General features: G+C 28.9%; 1 pseudogene; it reads right to left on the bottom strand.

Annotated features, from left to right (window-relative positions):
• Positions 1 to 12,500, bottom strand: part of LOC133665196 (capping protein, Arp2/3 and myosin-I linker protein 3-like) — an 89,940-nt pseudogene that overhangs the window by 12,253 nt on the left and 65,187 nt on the right.

Genomic DNA, 12,500 nt, shown 5'->3' on the forward strand with positions numbered 1-12,500 from the left:
TAATAATAGCTGTTTAATGTTAATCCCCCTAAAAGTTTAACAAAAAAAAACATTTTTTTATAATTGATTATTTATCTTTAATAAAAAAGTATTTACAAAAATAACAGAATGTTTATCAGTCTAAAAAAGAAAACACAAAAAATAATAATAAAAACAAAAGTATTACTACTACTAAATATATAAATAGCGGTTAATGTTAACACAAAAATTATATTATTTATTTATCTATTTTTTCTAAACAAAATCCCAACTCCAACTGAATACTAAAAAAAGGGAAACACAAAAAAATAATGAAAGCAAAAGTATCAATATTACTAAATATATCAATAATAGCTGTTTAATCTTATTCCCCTTAAAAGTTTCTTAACAAAAATATTATTATTTTTTTAATATATTATTTATCTTGAATTAAAAAAAAAGGATTTACAAAAATCACAGAACGTTGATCAGTCTAAAAAAAGGAAACAAAAAATTATAAAACCAAAAGTATCAATAGGACTAAATATATCAATAATAGCGGTTTAATGTTAACACTTTTTTTAAATCTATTTTTCTAAACAAAATCAACTGAATACTAAAAGAGGAAAACCAAAAAATAATAAAAACAAAATTATCAATACTACTAAATATATCAATAATAGCTGTTTAATGTTAATCCCACTGTTTCTTAACAACAACAAAAAAAATTTTTTAATAATATATTATTTATCTTGAATAAAAAAAGGATTTACAAAAATCACAGAATGTTAACCAGTCTAAAAAAGGAAACAAAAATAATAATAAAAACAAAAGTGTCAATACTACTAAATATATCAATAATATCAGATTAATGTTAACACAAAAAATATATTTTTTATTAATCTATTTTTTCTAAACAAAATCCCAACTCCAACTGAATACTAAAAAAAAGGAAAATCAAAAAATAATAAAAACTAAATAATTAAAACTACTAAATGTATCAATAGTAGCTGTTTAATGTTAACGCTAAAATTATTTATAATTTTCTTTATTTATCTATTTTTTCTAAACAAAATCCCAATTCCAACTGAATAAAAAAAAAAAGGAAAAACCAAAAATTATAAAAACAAAATAATTAATACTACTAAATATATTAAATATATTAATAATAGCTGTTTAATGTTAATCCCCCTAAAAGTTTAACAAAAAAAACATTTTTTTATAATTGATTATTTATCTTTAATAAAAAAGTATTTACAAAAATAACAGAATGTTTATCAGTCTAAAAAAGAAAACACAAAAAATAATAATAAAAACAAAAGTATTACTACTACTAAATATATAAATAGCGGTTAATGTTAACACAAAAATTATATTATTTATTTATCTATTTTTTCTAAACAAAATCTCAACTCCAACTGAATACTAAAAAAAGGGAAACACAAAAAAATAATGAAAGCAAAAGTATCAATATTACTAAATATATCAATAATAGCTGTTTAATGTTATTCCCCTTAAAAGTTTCTTAACAAAAATATTATTTTTTTTTTAATATATTATTTATCTTGAATAAAAAAAAGGATTTACAAAAATCACAGAACGTTGATCAGTCTAAAAAAAGGAAACAAAAAATTATAAAACCAAAAGTATCAATATGACTAAATATATCAATAATAGCGGTTTAATGTTAACACTTTTTTAAAAATCTATTTTTCTAAACAAAATCAACTGAATACTAAAAGAGGAAAACCAAAAAATAATAAAAACAAAATTATCAATACTACTAAATATATCAATAATAGCTGTTTAATGTTAATCCCACTGTTTCTTAACAAAAAAAAATAAAAAATTTTTTAATAATATATTATTTATCTTGAATAAAAAAAGGATTTACAAAAATCACAGAATGTTAACCAGTCTAAAAAAGGAAACAAAAATAATAATAAAAACAAAAGTGTCAATACTACTAAATATATCAATAATATCAGATTAATGTTAACACAAAAAATATATTTTTTATTAATCTATTTTTTCTAAACAAAATCCCAACTCCAACTGAATACTAAAAAAAAGGAAAATCAAAAAATAATAAAAACTAAATAATTAAAACTACTAAATGTATCAATAGTAGCTGTTTAATGTTAACGCTAAAATTATTTATAATTTTCTTTATTTATCTATTTTTTCTAAACAAAATCCCAATTCCAACTGAATTAAAAAAAAAGGAAAAACCAAAAATTATAAAAACAAAATAATTAATACTACTAAATATATTAAATATATTAATAATAGCTGTTTAATGTTAATCCCCCTAAAAGTTTAACAAAAAAAACATTTTTTTATAATTGATTATTTATCTTTAATAAAAAGGTATTTACAAAAATAACAGAATGTTTATCAGTCTAAAAAAGAAAACACAAAAAATAATAATAAAAACAAAAGTATTACTACTACTAAATATATAAATAGCGGTTAATGTTAACACAAAAATTATATTATTTATTTATCTATTTTTTCTAAACAAAATCCCAACTCCAACTGAATACTAAAAAAAGGGAAACACAAAAAAATAATGAAAGCAAAAGTATCAATATTACTAAATATATCAATAATAGCTGTTTAATGTTATTCCCCTTAAAAGTTTCTTAACAAAAATATTATTATTTTTTTAATATATTATTTATCTTGAATAAAAAAAAAGGATTTACAAAAATCACAGAACGTTGATCAGTCTAAAAAAAGGAAACAAAAAATTATAAAACCAAAAGTATCAATATGACTAAATATATCAATAATAGCGGTTTAATGTTAACACTTTTTTAAAAATCTATTTTTCCAAACAAAATCAACTGAATACTAAAAGAGGAAAACCAAAAAATAATAAAAACAAAATTATCAATACTACTAAATATATCAATAATAGCTGTTTAATGTTAATCCCACTGTTTCTTAACAAAAAAAAAAAATTTTTTTTAATAATATATTATTTATCTTGAATAAAAAAAGGATTTACAAAAATCACAGAATGTTAACCAGTCTAAAAAAGGAAACAAAAATAATAATAAAAACAAAAGTGTCAATACTACTAAATATATCAATAATATCAGATTAATGTTAACACAAAAAATATATTTTTTATTAATCTATTTTTTCTAAACAAAATCCCAACTCCAACTGAATACTAAAAAAAAGGAAAATCAAAAAATAATAAAAACTAAATAATTAAAACTACTAAATGTATCAATAGTAGCTGTTTAATGTTAACGCTAAAATTATTTATAATTTTCTTTATTTATCTATTTTTTCCAAACAAAATCCCAATTCCAACTGAATAAAAAAAAAAGGAAAAACCAAAAATTATAAAAACAAAATAATTAATACTATTAAATATATTAAATATATTAATAATAGCTGTTTAATGTTGATTATTTATCTTTAATAAAAAAGTATTTACAAAAATCACAGAATGTTTATCAGTCTAAAAAAGAAAACACAAAAAATAATAATAAAAACAAACTAAACTAAATATATAAATAGCGGTTAATGTTAACACAAAAATTATATATTATATTTTTTATTTATCTATTTTTTCTAAACAAAATCCCAACTCCAACTGAATACTAAAAAAAAGGGGAAAAAAAAGAAGTATCAATATTACTAAATATTTCAATAATAGTTGTTTAATGTTAATCCCCCTAAAAGTTAAAACAAAAAAAATGTTTTTTTTAAACATTATTTATCTTTAATAAAGTATTTACAAAAATCACAGAATGTTAACCAGTCTAAAAAAGTAAACACAAAAAATAATAAAAACAAAAGTATCAATTCTACTAAATATATCAATAATAGCGGTTTAATGTTAACACATTTTTTTATTTTTTTTATTTATCTATTTTTTTGAAACAAAATCCCAACTTCAACTGAATACTAAAAAAAAAGAAAAAATAATAAAAGTATCAATATTACTAAATATTTCAATAATAGCTGTTTAATGTTAATCCCCCTGAAAAAATGTTAACAATATAATGTATTGTTTATCTTTAATAAAAAAGTATTAACAAAAAAACCCCAAAAGTGCAGTTCCCCTTTCAGAATGCACACACAGTCGCAGTACCTAAACTCTCCTGCAGGTGTCTCTGCCTCATCGCAGCCAGACTGGGCTTGGTGCACTGAGGAGGCGGATCAGGCCTGGGACCACAATGAGATCCGCCTCGGTCCTCCTCAGGCCAGGGACCACAATGAGATCCGCCTCGGTCCTCCTCAGGCCAGGGACCACAATGAGATCCACCTCGGTCCTCCCCAGGCCAGGGACCACAATGAGATCCACCTCGGTCCTCCCCAGGCCTGGGACCACAATGAGATCCGCCCGTGTCGTCCTCCAGGTCACTCAGAGGCACGATCCTCTCCTGCCTGCCTGCGTGCTGCCTGGAGGATGCCGTGTGGCCCTCCTGGGTCGGGGTCTCCGAGGGGCCGGGTGAGGTTTGGGCGTCTGGGCCCTTGATGTCGCAGGTGCTGCTGGTGTCGGAGCCCTCCATGTCTGCCCCGATGCAGCTGTACACCATGCTGACCAGGTCGCTGGACTAGGAGGGAGCAGACATTCAAACACAGTGTTACTGTTCAAACTGTGTGTCATGTTAGGGTGGCCAATATTACTGTGTTAAGCACACTATGCCAGGTTTTTAATGAATACTTACGCTACTGTGTTTTAAAGTAGGTCATCATGGTGCTACTTGCAGAGTCTAGTTTTTTCTGGGTTAGGGTCTGATTCAAAACTGGGCAATTGTTAAAGTTTTGATTAAAAATTCCTCCCCAAGAAACAATATAAATATGAATAATTGGTTCCAGCCTCGAGACAAGTCCATATTTTAGTGAATGTTTGCAGACTTTGAACACAATATAACGTGCTGTACAGTACTTGACATCAAACAAACATAAAAAGGAGGCGATTAATCAACTGTCTCCTTATTAACACACACAACAATCCCTCTGGTGCCCTCACAAACGATCAGAAACCACAGCAGTTCTGAACTTTACCCACCATATTGCTTACAGTACATTAACATCAGCAGAGCAGCAGCTTACCTGTCGCTGGATGAGGCAGGAGGGGCTGGTGGGCCCCGGGCCTTGCAGAGGAACAACCTCCCCGGCCCCAGGTGAGGGCGTGGCCCCGTTTGCCCCGTGCACGGCATTATCTGCCCTCCCGGCATCCTTGGGGTGCTGGATCATGGAGTAAACGTTCTCGGAGGTGCCGCTGATGTAGACAGGAAGACATGTTAGTCCAAAATAAAGACGTCAAGGTCAGCAAAGATGGAACGTGAGAATATTTTGGCGACTACTAGTGGGCGTGTTGTTTATTTAAATGAGGGTTTTGCGTGTGCAATCTATAAAATAGCGTGTACTACTAGTGGGCGTGTTGTTTATTTAAATGAGGGTTTTGCGTGTACTATCACCATGGAGACACTCATTTACTGCACATTCACGCTATCACGTGGCGTTTTGCTATGTTTTGAAACATGCAGAAGACATCTACCACTTTTTATGGGCATTTTGGAAACAGTCCAGGAGTGCATCTACATTGAAACTTTTTTGTTTTGTTTTCCCAGTCGGGAAAACTTACTAAAATAAAAATAAAAAAAGATTTATTTATAAAAAAATTTCATTCATTAAAAATAGTTACAAATAAGAATCGCAATTACGCTGAAAATCGTTTTTTTTTTGATACCCCTACTGGACAGGACATATTTTCAAAAAAATGTAATGAAAAATTACATCAATTTTGGATGTTTTCTTTATTTGATTAAAAATTGTTACAAATAAGAATCGCGATTAATCTGAAAATCTATTTTTTTTATATCCCTACTTGAAAAGACATTTAAAAAAAAAAGAAGGTTAAATCGATTTTTTTTTTTTTTTTTTCAATCGATTAAAAATTGTTACAAATATGAATTGCGATTAATTTGAAAATCGATTTTTTTTCTTTTTCTTACACCCCAACTGGAAAGGGCTTATTTATTTATTTTTTATTTTAATCGATTAAGAATTGATCTAAAAAAGAATCCCGATTCAAATTTTAAGCATTTCAAAAACGTATCACAACCATAAAAAAAATATAATAAACACATTTGATTATTATTATTATTTTGTAATTGATTAAAAATCGTTACAAATAAAAATCGCGATTAATTTGAAAATCGGCCCCGTGCACGGCATATTTTTTTAACACCCCTAATGGAAAGGATATTTATAAAAAAAAAAAAATACTTCATCGATTTTTTTTTTTTTAAATCGTTCAAAATAAGAATTGCGATTAATCTGAAAATCGACAGGATAGGACATATTAAAAAAAAAATTAAATAAAAATTACATCGATTTCTTTTATTTTTTAAATTGATTAAAAATCGTTACAAATAAAAATCGCGGTTAATCTGAAAATCGATTTTTTTCTTACACCCCTACTGGAAAGGTTTTATTTATGAAAAAAATTAATCTGAAAATCTTTTTTTTTTTAATCGATAAAAAATTGCTCAAAATAAGATTTGCGATTAATCTGAAAATCGATTATTTTTTAAGCATATTTAAAAAAAAAAAAAAAGTAAAATAATTACATCGATTTTTATACATTTTTTAATTGATTAAAAAACATTACAAATAAAAATCGCAGTTCATCTGAAAATAGATTTTTTTTTTTACCACCCCTACTCGATTTTTAATTTTTAAACACTTCCTGTTTTCGCAACTTGTGATTGGATACTCACTGGGACTCCCAAGTGAGTATCCAATCACAGCGTGAGGCCAGCTAGAAGGCCTTACTGACAACAACTCGGGATATGATTGGCTATTGCAATTGTCTATCAACTGTATGTGCCCGTTCAAACTCTAACCTAACAACAACACTGGAAGGATATGACATATTTATTTATTTTATTATTATTTTTATACTGTGCATGACTTACTCCAACTCCTGGCTGGATATGGTGGAGTTGCGGCTCTTCCGGAAGCCTGAGAATATGGACAACACGCTGCGTCTCTTTTTCCTCCTCAGCGACTGGGCCTGGTGGATGGATGACAGCTGACTAAAGTGGCAGAGAAAAAAATAAATATTTGTTGGTTAATTGAAATAACACAAAAGAAGAGGAAACAAAAAGGATTATTAAGTGTTTTTATGGCTTGTCGTCACCATAAAAATGATACGTTGGCTCAGTCATTTAAATGCTGGTGCTGATAATGTTGTGTTGAGTGTAATTGACTCTGGAGCAAAGAGAGAGCTCATTCCAGGCCCGACTAGTCAGAAGTCTAAACAGAAAGTAAACAGCGAGAAATTAAAGTTTGGTGCAGGTGCAGTTTGCATAATAAACATGAAAACCGGGGCAAGATTTGGGCTATATTAACTGTCATAAAAAGGAATAATACAAAAAAATGGGCCCCATGTACTAACACTCACTCACAGTTGAGGTCGCTAATTAAACGCTAGCTATAAACTGCTACTTTTTCCCTATGGCCATAATGCAAATAGTAAAAAAAAACAAAACAACAAAAACAAGCTAAGGCTCTGAAAAGGTGTGTTATTGTGTGTGCTATGGCACCATCTTTTGGAACTTTCGGTTAAGACTGAGCTTTAAACTGGAAGTACAAGTGCCGTTCCGTCCACAGCGTTTCTACCCATTCATCGCTCCATGCAAGGTTTTTAAGTTTTACAATATAACCTAAACAATTTGTACTTACTAAACCGTCCCATGTGTGATGTCTGTAGGACTTTTTTTGTGTTATTGTAATGTAACGAAGCTAGCGTCGTTAGCATTAGCTATCATGCTAACATGTTTATGAGTGTCTGTGTTAGTATTAACTGACGATGACATTCTTTTTGTATAGTTTCAGTTTGGTAAATCCACCAAAACATCACTGTTGCGTTATTGAGTCTGTTTAGGTGATTGGAGAGCTAGCTTCCACAGCTAGCGGGTCCGTGGCGATGACTTCTGTTTTGGTTGATCAGCCGTTTAACTGCCATGCTACAGACACCGACACAATTAAGGTATGTAAGTATTTACAAAATATGTATAATAACTAATTTCACAACCGGATTATAGTCTGGTGTGGCTAATATAATATATATATATATATCAATAAAACATCAGTAGTGTTTTTATATATACAATGTTGCTGCCACTGAGGTGCTAAAAGTGTTATAAATGGCAACATTTTGAATAATAACAAAACTGGTCCTACCTGTCAGGAAGAACTCTCTTGCTGTAGAAGTCCGGCAGTCCGTCCTCCAGCATGCTGACTCCTCCATTCTCAGAGTAATGCTGCAAGAAACAGGAAGACATTTAACAACGCTCAACCTAGGGCTGGGCCGTAAAACCATATCAATAAAAAATGTGTTTGATAAAAAGTTTGATGTGTTTTTTTCTTCTTTCTTTTTTTTTTGTTTTGCTATTAATCAGATTTTTTTTTTACACCTACTGGAAAGGATATATATTTATACACATTATGTATATATATATATATATATATATATATATATACACTACCGTTCAAAAGTTTGGGGTCACATTGAAATGTCCTTATTTTTGAAGGAAAAGCACTGTACTCTTCAATGAAGATAACTTTAAACTAGTCTTCACTTTAAAGAAGTACACTCTATACATTGCTAATGTGGTAAATGACTATTCTAGTTGCAAATGTCTGGTTTTTGGTGCAATATCTACATAGGTGTATAGAGGCCCATTTCCAGCAACTATCACTCCAGTGTTCTAATGGTACAATGTGTTTGCTCATTGGCTCAGAAGGCTAATTGATGATTAGAAAACCCTTGTGCAATCATGTTCACACATCTGAAAACAGTTTAGCTCGTACAGAAGCTACAAAACTGACCTTCCTTTGAGCAGATTGAGTTTCTGGAGCATCACATTTGTAGGGTCAATTAAACGCTCAAAATGGCCAGAAAAAAGAGAACTTTCATCTGAAACTCGACAGTCTATTCTTGTTCTTAGAAATGAAGGCTATGTCACAAAATTGTTTGGGTGACCCCAAACTTTTGAACGGTAGTGTATATGTATATATATTTATATATTAAAAAAAAGATGACATTGGTTTGAATTTTTTTTTTTAATAGATTAAAAATTGTTACAAATAAGAATTGCGATAAATCTAAACATTTTTATTTTTTATGACACTCTTACTGGAAAATACATTTAAAAAAAATATATATATATTACATCGATTTTTGATTTTTTTTTTAATTGATTAAAAATTGTTACTAATAAGAATTTTGATTAATCTATTTTTATTTTTATTTTTATGACACTCTTACTGGAAAATACATTAAAAAATATAAATATAATATAATATATTACATGGATTTTTTAATTTTTTTAATCGATTAAAAATTGTTACAAATAAGAATTGCGATTAATCTAAAAATCTAAATATTTTTGGACACTTACTGGAAAATACATATTTAAAAAGAAGATATATATATATATATATATATATATATATATATATATATATATATATATATATATATATATATATATATATATATATATATATATATATATATATATATATACTGTGTATATTGCATCGATTTTTTTAATCAATTAAAAATCGTTGCAAATAATAATTGCGCTTAATCAGAAAATATATATATTTTTTTACACCTCTACTGGAAAGGACATTTTATATATATATATATATATATATATATATATATATATATATATATATATATATATATATATATATATATATATATATATATATATATATATATATATATATATATATATATATATATATATATAAAAAAGATTACATGGATTTTGGATTTTTTTTTTATCAATTAAAAATTGTTACAAATAAGAATTGCGATTAATCTAAAATGTTTTATTTTTTTTGACACTCTTACTGGGAAAAATACATTTAAAAATATAAATATATTACATCGATTTACAATTTTTTTTTAAAAATTATCAAAAAAAAATTGATAATTGCGATTTTAGATTTTTTTTAATCGATTAACAATGGTTACAAATAAGAATTTTGATTAATCTGAAAATAGTTTATTTTTTTACCCCACTACTGTAAAGGACATATTTAAAAAAAAATTAAAAAAAATTACATCTATTTTTTTTATTTTTTTTAAATTTTTTTAATCGATCAAAAATCGTTACAAATCTGAATTGCAATTAATCTGAAAATCGATTTTTTTGTTTACACCCCTACTGGAAAAAAATTACAAAAAAAAAAAAAAAAAAAATATATATATATATATATATATATATATATATATATATATATATATATATATATATATATATATATATATATATATATATATATATATATATATATATATATATATATATATGTATAAATATTACATTGATTTTTGATATTTCTGAATCAATTAAAAATCATTACAAATAAGAATTGCGATTAATCTGAAAATCAATTTTTTTTTGACACCCTGACTGGACAGGACATATTTATTAAAAAATAATAATTACATAGATTTTTAAAATTTTTTTTAAGGGTTACCAAAAAGAATCGCGATTCAAACGAAAATCGATTCCTTTCGACACCCGTAGTCATTATGCATTTAAAAAACAAAACAAGCAGACCAAATCCAGTCTGTGCAAACAACCTGTCACTATCAGCTAAGAACGTTTCTCCAAAGTGGGTAAGTCAGAAAACGCCTCCAGGAGGCAGTTATTGCATCGAGACAAAGGCAACCGCCTCTGAAGTCAACAGGATCTTATTTTTGGAAAGTGCCACTGGCATCGGGAATAGCATGAATGAAAAGTTGGCACGAAGCCGGCAACCTTCAGAAGAACAGTTTTTCTCCTCAGGGCTGCGTGGAAACAAAGTGTTGCCACAACCCCCCACTAGTGCTCCTCAGCAATAAAGATGCTATTTCCAACATGCTAACTGCTCACAATCACTTTCACACTGTTTGGCTCTCATTGGTGGGGGAGACACCAACGCTGCCCTCGCGGCAACGCTGCCCTCGCGGCTCACAGGCGGTCATTTGCCATGAACTCACAGCTTCTGGGGGAAGGTGCCCCGCTCTGTGTCTCCGCGGCGGACGGGGCCTTACGTGGGTCACGTGGCGTAAGGGCGAGCCGTTGGTGGGGAGGGTGGACAGACACTCCCACGATGCCGAGTGGGAAAGGTGGGCAGCGGGTGGAGGAGCATGAGAAGGGACGGGGGAGGAGCTGGGCTCGTCTCCAAGACCTACAACAAATTGGAGATATTATGTTAACTCATGCCTTAGTCAAGTCTATGCAGTAGCTTAAAAACCTCACCAGGTCTGGTGGAGACGGGGCGGATTCTTCTGGTTCTGGAGCTCCGCTTCTTTATAGCCATTGTGTCCTTCGGAGCAAAAATAGCTTTATTACTGTGCAGATTATTCAACAATAACAACTCAAACCTTAACAGCGCAGACATTGACTGCCATGACTTTACACTATTGCTAGTAATAATTGTTATTGAGCACCGTGAAAGTGCATGTAACAGGTGTCAAACTCAAGGCCCGGGGGCCAGATCTGGCCCCTCACATCAATTTACTTGTCCCTCGAAAGGCTGGAGATAATGTGTCAAAGTACTTTATTTTCTTACGAAATGTATTCGTCAATTTTGACAGAAAAAAAAAACATGCTCTCACATCATTTTTTTACTCAAATATTATCCAATGATGCAACAAATAAATTATTTGTGTATACATCAAATGTGTATACCGGTTAGGGCTGTGAATCTTTGGGCACCACGCAATTCGATTTGATTCTCGGCGGTAACGATTTGTTTCAGAAACCGATTCTCGGTCCAAAAAGATTCTCGTTTCAAAATCAATACTTTTTTTAATAACATTAATAACAAAAATGTTCTGTGATTAACCAAATTCCTCCATAAAACCGATAAACAGCTCTGATACATTTCTGTAAAACTGGTTTTGTTTCATAAAATTCTACCCAAACATTTAATAAGGTGGTTGGACATGACAGATTAAAAACAAATTATGATAATACAATAAAAAATTAAATATATATATATATATATATATATATATATTATATATATATATATATATATATATATATATATATATATATATATATATATATATATATATATATATATATATATCTTCTTTTTAAATATGTATTTTCCAGTAAGTGTCCAAAAATATTTAGATTTTTAGATTAATCGCAATTCTTATTTGTAACAATTTTTAATCGATTAAAAAAATTCATCTCAATCTATCCATCCATTTTCTACTCCTTGTCCAAAATCCCGACTTTTTGACAGCAAAAAAACAGACTTTTTGACGGAAAAAAATCTTGATTTTTTGACAGAAAAAAATCCAGATTTTGACAGAAAATCTTGATTTTTTGACAGAAAAAATCTAGACTTTTTGACAGAAAACATCCTGACTTTTTGACGGAAAAAATCCAGAATTTCTGACGGAAAAAAATATCCAGATTTTGACAGAAAAAATCCAGATTTTTTGACGGAAAAAATCTCGACTTTTTGACCAAAAA

This window comes from Entelurus aequoreus, linkage group LG14, assembly GCF_033978785.1.
Source record: "Entelurus aequoreus isolate RoL-2023_Sb linkage group LG14, RoL_Eaeq_v1.1, whole genome shotgun sequence".
Classification (NCBI taxonomy): domain Eukaryota; kingdom Metazoa; phylum Chordata; class Actinopteri; order Syngnathiformes; family Syngnathidae; genus Entelurus; species Entelurus aequoreus.